This window comes from Triticum aestivum, chromosome 4B (genome assembly GCF_018294505.1).
Source record: "Triticum aestivum cultivar Chinese Spring chromosome 4B, IWGSC CS RefSeq v2.1, whole genome shotgun sequence".
Lineage (NCBI taxonomy): Eukaryota > Viridiplantae > Streptophyta > Magnoliopsida > Poales > Poaceae > Triticum > Triticum aestivum.
Window position 1 is genome coordinate 603163294 of NC_057804.1, and position 9839 is coordinate 603173132.

Sequence of the window (9839 nt, forward strand, 5' to 3'; positions counted from 1 at the left end):
TAGCTCGTTTATCAAAGATGGTTATGTTTCCTAACCATGGACAAAAGAGTTGTCATTTGATTAACGGGATCACATCATTAGGATAATGATGTGATTGACTTGACCCATTCCGTTAGCTTAGCACTTGATCGTTTAGTATGTTGCTATTGCTTTCTTCATGACTTGTACATGTTCCTATAACTATGAGATTATGCAACTCCCGTTTACCGGTGGAACACTTTGGGTGCTACCAAACGTCACAACGTAACTGGGTGATTATAAAGGAGTACTACAGGTGTCTCCGAAGGTACATGTTGAGTTGGCATATTTCGAGATTAGGTTTTGTCACTCCGATTGTCGGAGAGGTATCTCTGGGCCCTCTCGGTAATGGACATCACAATAAGCCTTGCAAGCAATGTGACCAATGAGATGGTTACGGGATGATACATTACGTAACGAGTAAAGAGACTTGCCGATAACGAGATTGACCTAGGTATTAGATACCGACGATCAAATCTCGGGCAAGTAACATACCGATGACAAAAGGAACAAAGTATGTTGTTATGCGGTTTGACCGATAAAGATCTTCATAGAATATGTAGGAGCCAATATGGGCATCCAGGTTCCGCTATTGGTTATTGATCAAGAATAGTTCTAGGTCATGTCTACATAGTTCTCGAACCCGTAGGGTCCGCACGCTTAAGGTTTCGATGACAGTTATATTATGAGTTTATGAGTATTGATGTACCTAAGGAGTTCGGTGTCCCGGATGAGATCGGGGACATGACGAGGAGTCTCGAAATGGTCGAGACGTAAAGATCGATATATTGGACGACTATATTCGGAGTTCGGAAAGGTTCCGAATGATTCGGGTATTTTTCGGAGTACCGGGTAGTTACGGGAGAAGCAATGGGCCTTAATGGGCTTTAGTGGGAAGAGGAGAAAGGGCCAAGGGGCTGCTGCGCCCCCCTCCCCTCTAGTCCGAATTGGACTAGGGAAAAGGGGGCCGGCCACCTTTCCTTCTCCTCCACTTCCTTCTCCCTTCCTCCCCTCTTGGTGGACTCCTACTAGGACTTGGAGTCCTAGTAGGACTCCACATCCTGGCCGCACCTATTGCCTTGGCCGGCCTCCTCCTCCTCCCTCCTTTATATACGGGGGCAGGGGGGCACCCCATGAGACAAAAAGTTGATCTACGGATCGTTCCTTACCCGTGTGCGGTGCCCCCTTCCACCATATTCCACCTCGGTCATATCGTCGCGGAGTTTAGGCGAAGCCCTGCACCGGTAGAGCATCATCATCGTCACCACGCCGTCGTGCTGACGGAACTCATCCCCGAAGCTTTGCTGGATCGGAGCCCGGGGATCGTCATCGAGCTGAACATGTGCTGAACTCGGAGGTGCCGTACGTTCGGTACTTGGATCGGCCGGATCGTGAAGACGTATGACTACATCAACCGCGTTGTCATAACGCTTCCGCTTACGGTCTACGAGGGTACGTGGACAACACTCTCTCCTCTCGTTGCTATGCCATCACCATGATCTTGCGTGTGCGTAGGATTTTTTTTGAAATTACTATGTTCCCCAACAGTGGTATCAGAGCCTAGGTTTTATGTGTTGATGTTATATGCACGAGTAGAACACAAGTGAGTTGTGGGCGATACAAGTCATACTGCTTACCAGCATGTTATACTTTGGTTCGGCGGTATTGTGAGATGAAGCGGCCCGGACCGACATTACGCGTACGCTTACGCAAGACTGGTTTCACCGTTGCGAGCACTCGTGCTTAAAGGTGGCTGGCGGGTGTCTGTCTCTCTCACTTTAGCTGAATCGAGTGTGGCTACGCCCGGTCCTTGCGAAGGTTAAAACAACACCAACTTGACGAACTATCGTTGTGGTTTTTATGCGTAGATAAGAACGGTTCTTGCTAAAGCCCGTAGCAGCCACGTAAAATTTGCAACAACAAAGTAGAGGACGTCTAACTTGTTTTTGCAGGGCATGTTGTGATGTGATATGGTCAAGACGTGATGCTATATTTTATTGTATGAGATGATCATGTTTTGTAACCGAAGTTATCGGCAACTGGCAGGAGCCATATGGTTGTCGCTTTATTGTATGAAATGCAAACGCCCTGTAATTGCTTTACTTTATCTCTAAGCGGTAGCGATAGTCGTAGAAGCAATAGATGGCGTAACGACAACGATGCTACGATGGAGATCAAGGTGTCGCGCCGGTGACGATGGTGATCACGACGGTGCTTCGAAGATGGAGATCACAAGCACAAGATGATGATGGCCATATCATATCACTTATATTGATTGCATGTGATGTTTATCCTTTATGCATCTTATCTTGCTTTGATTGACGGTAGCATTTTAAGATGATCTCTCACTAATAATCAAGAAGTGTTCTCCCTGAGTATGCACTGTTGCGAAAGTTCTTCGTGCTGAGACACCACGTGATGATCGGGTGTGATAGGCTCTACGTTCAAATACAACGGGTGCAAAACAGTTGCACACGCGGAATACTCAGGTCATACTTGACGAGCCTAGCATATACAGATATGGCCTCGGAACACGGAGACCGAAAGGTCGAGCGTGAATCATATAGTAGATATGATCAACATAGTGATGTTCACCATTGAGACTACTCCATCTCACATGATGATCGGACATGGTTTAGTTGATTTGGATCACGTGATCACTTAGATGTCTAGAGAGATGTCTATCTAAGTGGGAGTTCTTAAGTAATATGATTAATTGAACTTAAATTTATCATGAACTTAGTCCTGGTAGTATTTTGCAAATTATGTTGTAGATCAATAGCTTGCGTTGTTGCTTTCATATGTTTATTTTGATATGTTCCTAGAGAAAATTGTGTTGAAAGATGTTAGTAGCAATGATGCGGATTGGATCCGTGATCTGAGGTTTATCCTCATTCCTGCACAGAAGAATTATGTCCTTAATGCACCGCTAGGTGACAGACCTATTGCAGGAGCAGACGCAGACATTATGAACGTTTGGCTAGCTCAATATGATGACTACTTGATAGTTTAGTGCACCATGCTTAACGGCTTAGAATCGGGACTTCAAAGATGTTTTGAACGTCATGGACCATATGAGATGTTCCAGGAATTGAAGTTAATATTTCAAGCAAATACCCGAGTTGAGAGATATGAAGTCTCCAACAAGTTCTATAGCTAAAAGATGGAGGAGAATCGCTCAACTAGGGAACATGTGCTCAGATTGTCTGGGTACTTCAATCGCTTGAATCAAGTGGGAGTTAATATTCCAGATAAGATAGTGATTGACAGAATTCTCTAGTCACCATCACTAAGTTACTTGAACTTCGTGATGAACTATAGTATGCAAGGGATGACGAAAACGTTTCCCAATCTCTTCGTGATGTTGAAATCGACGAAGGTAGAAATCAAGAAAGAGCATCAAGTGTTGATGGTTGACAAGATCACTAGTTTCAAGAAAAGGGCAAAGGGAAAGAAAGGGAACTTCAAGCAGAATGGCAAGCAAGTTGTCACTCCCACGAAGAAACCCAAAGCTGGACCGAAGCCTGAAACTGAGTGATTATACCTCAAAGTAAATGGTCACTAGAAGCGGAAATGCCTTGAATATTTGGTGGATAAGAAGGATGGCAAAGTGAAGAAGGGTATATTTGATATACATGTTATTGATGTGTACCTTACTAGTGTTTATAGTAACCCCTGAGTATTTGATACTTGTTCGGTTGCTAAGATTAGTAACTTGAAACAGGAGTTACAGAATAAACAGAAACTAGTTGAGGGTGAAGTGACGATGTGTGTTGGAAGTGGTTCCAAGATTGATATGATCATCATCGCACACTCCCTATACTTTCGGGATTAGTGTTAAACCTAAATAAATGTTATTTGGCGTTTGCGTTGAGCATGAATATGATTTGATCATGTTTATTGCAATACGGTTATTCATTTAAAGTCAAAGAATAATTGTTATTCTGTTTACATGAATAAAGCCTTCGATGGTCATACACCCAATGAAAATAATTTGTTGGATCTCGATCGTAGTGATACACATAATCATAATTTTGATGCCAAAAGATGCAAAGTTGATAATGACAGTGCAACTTATTTGTGGCACTGCCGTTTGGGTCATATCGGTGTAAAGCGCATGAAGAAATTCCATAAAGATGGATTTTTGGAATCACTTGGTTATGAATCATTTGATGCTTGCGAACCGTGCCTTTTGGGCAAGATGACTAAAACTCCGTTCTCCGGAACAATGGAACGAGCTAGTGACTTATTGAAAATAATACATACAGATGTATGCGGTCCAATGAGTGTTGATGCTCGTGGCGGGTATCGTTATTTTCTGACCTTCACAAGATGAATTGAGCAGATATGAGTATATCTACTTAATGAAGCACAAGTCTGAAACATTTGAAAAGTTCAAAGAATTTCAGAGTGAAGTGGAGAATCATCGTAACAAGAAAATAAAGTTTCTGAAATTTGATCGCAGAGACAAATATTTGAGTTACGAGTTTGGTTTTCAATTAAAACAATGTGGAATAGTTTCACAAACTCATGCCACCTAGAACACCACAATGTAATGGTGTGTCCGAACGTCGTAATCGTACTTTACTAGATATGGTGCGATCTATGATGTCTCTTATCGGTTTACCACTATCGTTTTGGGGTTATGCATTAGAGACAACTGCATTCACGTTTAATAGGGCACCATCTAAATCCGTTGAGACGACACCGTATGAACTATGGTTTAACAGTAAACCTAAGCTGTCGTTTCTTAAAGTTTGGAGTTGTGAAGCTTATGTGAAAAAGTTTTCACGTGATAAGCTCGAACCCAAATCGGAGAAGTGCGTCTTCATAGAATACCCAAAGGTAACTATTGGGTACACCTTCTATCACAGATCCGAAGGCAAGTTATTCGTTGCTAAGATGGATCCTTTCTAGAGAAGAAGTTTCTCTCGGAAGAAGTGAGTGGGAGGAAAGTAGAACTTGATGAGGTAACTGTACCTGCTCCCTTATTGGAAAGTAGTTCATCACAGAAATCTGTTCCTGTGACTACTACACCAATTAGTGAGGAAGTTAATGATGATGATCATGAAACTTCAGATTAAGTTACTACAGAACCTCGTAGGTCTTACAGAGTAAGATCCGCACCAGAGTGGTATGGTAATCCTATTCTGGAAGTTATGTTACTAGACCATGACGAACCTACGAACTATGAAGAAGCGATGGTGAGCTCAGATTCCGCAAAATGGCTTGAGGCCATGAGATCTGAGATAAGATCCATGTATGAAAACAAAGTATGGACTTTGATTGACTTGCCCATTGATCGGCGAGACATTGAGATTAAATGGATCTTCAAGAGGAAGACAGACGCTGATAGTGTTACTATCTACAAATCTAGAATTGTCGCAAAAGGTTTTCGACAAGTTCAAGGTGTTGACTACGATGAGAGTTTTTCACTCGTATCTATGCTTAAGTCTGTCTGAATCATGTTAGCAATTGCCGCATTTTATGAAATCTGGCAAATGGATAAACAAAACTGCATTCCTTAATGGTTTTCTTAAAGAAGAGTTGTATATGATGCAACCAGAAGGTTTTGTCAATCCTAAAGGTGCTAACAAATTGTGCAAGCTCCAGCGATCCATCTATGGACTGGTGCAAGCATCTCGGAGTTGGAATATATGCTTTGATGAGTTGATCAAAGCATATGGTTTTATACAGACTTTTGAAGAAGCCTGTATTTAAAAAAAGTGAGTGGGAGCTCTGTAGCATTTCTGATATTATATGTGCAAGACATATTGTTGATTGGAAATGATATAGAATTTCTAGATAGCATAAAAGGATACTTGAATAAAAAGTTTTTCAATGAAAGACCTCGGTGAAGCTGCTTACACATTGAGCATCAAGATCTATATAGATAGATCAAGACGCTTGATAAGATTTTTCCAATGAGTACATACCTTGATAAATTTTTGAAATAGTTCAAAATGGAACAGTCAAAGAAGGAGTTCTTGCCTGTGTTACAAGGTGTGAAGTTGAGTAAGACTCAAGACCCGACCATTGCAGAAAATAGAAAGAGAATGAAAAGTCATTCCCTATGCCTCAGTCATAGGTTCTATAAAGTATGCTATGCTATGAACCAGACCTATTGTAATACCTTGGCAAAGGAATACAATTTTGATCTAATAGTAGATCACTGGACATGGGTCAAAGAATATCCTTAGTGAAGACTAAGGAGATGTTTCTCGATTATGGAGGTGATAAAAGAGCCCGTCGTAAAAGTTACAACGATGCAAGCTTTTACACCAATCCAGATGACTCTAAGTCTCAATCTGGATACATATTGAAAGTGGGAGCAATTAGCTATAGTAGCTCTGTGCCGAGCATTGTGGACATAGAATATTTGCAAAATACATACGGCTCTGAATATGACAGACCCGTTGACTAAGCTTCTCTCACGAGCAAAACATGATCATACCTTAGTACTCTTTTGGGTGTTAATCACATAGCGATGTGAACTAGATTATTGACTCTAGTAAACCCTTTGGGTGTTGATCACATGATGATGTGAACTATGGGTATTAATCACATGCAGATGTGAATATTGGTGTTAAATCACATAGCAATGTAAACTAGATTATTGACTCTAGTGCAAGTGGGAGACTGAAGGAAATATGCCCTAGAGGTAATAATAAAGTTATTATTTATTTCCTTATATCATGATAAATGTTTATTATTCATGCTAGAATTGTATTAACCGGAAACATAATACATGTGTGAATACATAGACAAACATAGTGTCACTAGTATGCCTCTACTTGACTAGCTCGTTTATCAAATATGGTTATGTTTCCTAACCATGGACAAAAGAGTTGTCATTTGATTAACGGGATCACATCATTAGGAGAATGATGTGATTGACTTGACCCATTCCGTTAGCTTAGCACTTGATCGTTTAGTATGTTGCTATTGCTTTCTTCATGACTTGTACATGTTCCTGTAACTATGAGATTATGCAACTCCCGTTTACCGGTGGAACACTTTGGGTGCTACTAAACGTCACAACATAACTGGGTGATTATAAAGGAGTACTACAGGTGTCTCCGAAGGTACATGTTGAGTTGGCGTATTTCGAGATTAGGTTTTGTCACTCTGATTGTCGGAGAGGTATCTCTGGGCCCTCTCGGTAATGCACATCACAATAAGCCTTGCAAGCAATGTGACCAATGAGATGGTTACGGGATGATACATTACGTAACGAGTAAAGAGACTTGCCGGTAACGAGATTGAACTAGGTATTAGATACCGACGATCAAATCTCGGGCAAGTAACATACCGATGACAAAGGGAACAAAGTATGTTGTTATGCGGTTTGACCGATAAAGATCTTCGTAGAATATGTAGGAGCCAATATGGGCATCCAGGTTCCGCTATTGGTTATTGACCAAGAATAGTTCTAGGTCATGTCTACATAGTTCTCGAACCCGTAGGGTCCGCACGCTTAAGGTTTCGATGACAGTTATATTATGAGTTTATGAGTTTTGATGTACCGAAGGAGTTCGGAGTCCCGGATGAGATCGGGGACATGACGAGAAGTCTCGAAATGGTCGAGACGTAAAGATCGATATATTGGACGACTATATTCGGAGTTCGGAAAGGTTCCGAATGATTCGGGTATTTTTCGGAGTACCGGGTAGTTACGGGAGAAGCAATGGGCCTTGATGGGTTTAGTGGGAAGAGGAGAAAGGGCCAAGGGGCTGCTGCGCCCCCCCTCCCCTCTAGTCCTAATTGGACTAGGGAAAAGGGGGCCGGCCACCTTTCCTTCTCCTCCACTTCCTTCTCCCTTCCTCCCCTCTTGGTGGACTCCTACTAGGACTTGGAGTCCTAGTAGGACTCCACATCCTGGCCGCACCTATTGCCTTGGCCGGCCTCCTCCTCCTCCCTCCTTTATATACGGGGGCAGGGGGGCACCCCATGAGACAAAAAGTTGATCTACGGATCGTTCCTTAGCCGTGTGCGGTGCCCCCCTCCACCATATTCCACCTCGGTCATATCGTCGCGGAGTTTAGGCGAAGCCCTACGCCGGTAGAGCATCATCATCGTCACCATGCCGTCGTGCTGACGGAACTCATCCCCAAAGCTTTGCTGGATCGGAGCCCGGGGATCATCATCGAGCTGAACGTGTGCTGAACTCGGAGGTGCCGTACGTTCGGTACTTGGATCGGTCGGATCGTGAAGACGTACGACTACATCAACCGCGTTGTCATAACGCTTCCGCTTACGGTCTACGACGGTACATGGACAACACTCTCTCCTCTCGTTGCTATGCCATCACCATGATCTTGCGTGTGCGTAGGAATTTTTTTTGAAATTACTACGTTCCCCAACACCCGTAGCTCCACCGACGTACTTCCTGCACCCATATATACCTACGTACCCAAAAACTTCCAGAACAGAAGCTAGATCGGGAGTTCCGCCGCCGCAAGCCTCTGTAGCCACCAAAAACCAATCGGGACCCTGTTCCGACACCCTGTCGGAGGGGGATCCCATCACCGGAGGCCATCTTCATCATCCCGGCGCTATCCATGACTAGGAGGGAGTAGTTCACCCTCGGGGCTGAGGGTATGTACCAGTAGCTATGTGTTTGATCTCTCTCTCTCGTGTTCTCTCTCGTGTTCCCTCTATGGCACGATCTTGATGTATCCCGAGCTTTGCTATTGTAGTTGGATCTTATGATGTTTCTCCCCCTCTACTCTCTCGTGATGAATTGAGTTTCCCCTTTGAAGTTATCTTATCGGATTGAGTCTTTTATGAGAACACTTGATGTATGTCTTGCGATCCACTTGATGTATGTCTTGCGATCCACTTGATGTATGTTTTGGTGATCAACTTGCGGGTTTCGTGACATTGGGAACCTATGCATAGGGGTTGGCACACGTTCTTGACTCTCCGGTGGTAGCTTTGGGGCACTCTTTAAAGTACTTTTATGTTGGTTGGATGAATCTGAGATTGTGTGACGCATATCGTATAAACATGCCCACGGATACTTGAGGTGACAATGGAGTATCTAGGTGACATTAGGGTTTTGGTTGATTTGTGTCTTAAGGTGTTATTCTAGTATGAACTCTATGATGGATTGAGCGGAAAGAATAGCTTTATGTTATTTTACTACGAACTCTTGAATAGATAGAACAGAAAGGATAACTTTGAGGTGGTTTCATACTCTACCATAATCTCTACGTTTGTTCTCCGCTATTAGTGGCTTTGGAGTGACTCTTTGTTGCATGTTGAGGGCTTGTTATATGATCTATCTATGTTATTATTGTTGAGAGAACTTGCACTAGTGAAAGTATGAACCCTAGGCCTTGTTTCCTATCATTGCAATACCATTTACGCTCACTTTTATCGCTCGCTACCTTGCTGTTTTTATTATTTCAGATTACAAATACCTTTATCTACTATCTATTTTGCACTTTTATCACCATCTCTTCGCCGAACTAGTGCACCTATACAATTTACCATTGTATTGGATGTGTTGGGGACACAAGAGACTCTTTGTTATTTGGTTGCAGGGTTGTTTGAGAGAGACCATCTTCATCCTACGCCTCCTACGGATTGATAAACCTTAGGTCATCCACTTGAGAGAAATTTGCTACTGTCCTACAAACCTGTGCACTTGCAGGCCCAACAACGTCTACAAGAAGAAGGTTGTGTAGTAGACATCAAGCGCCCTGCACCCCGGTCATCCTGCCCGGCACTAACGTCGTCGCGCTTGTCGCCGCGGTAGCCACGCCCCCCCCCCGCCACCAGCCATTGCTGGAGTCCGCATCGGGGATGCCGCAAGC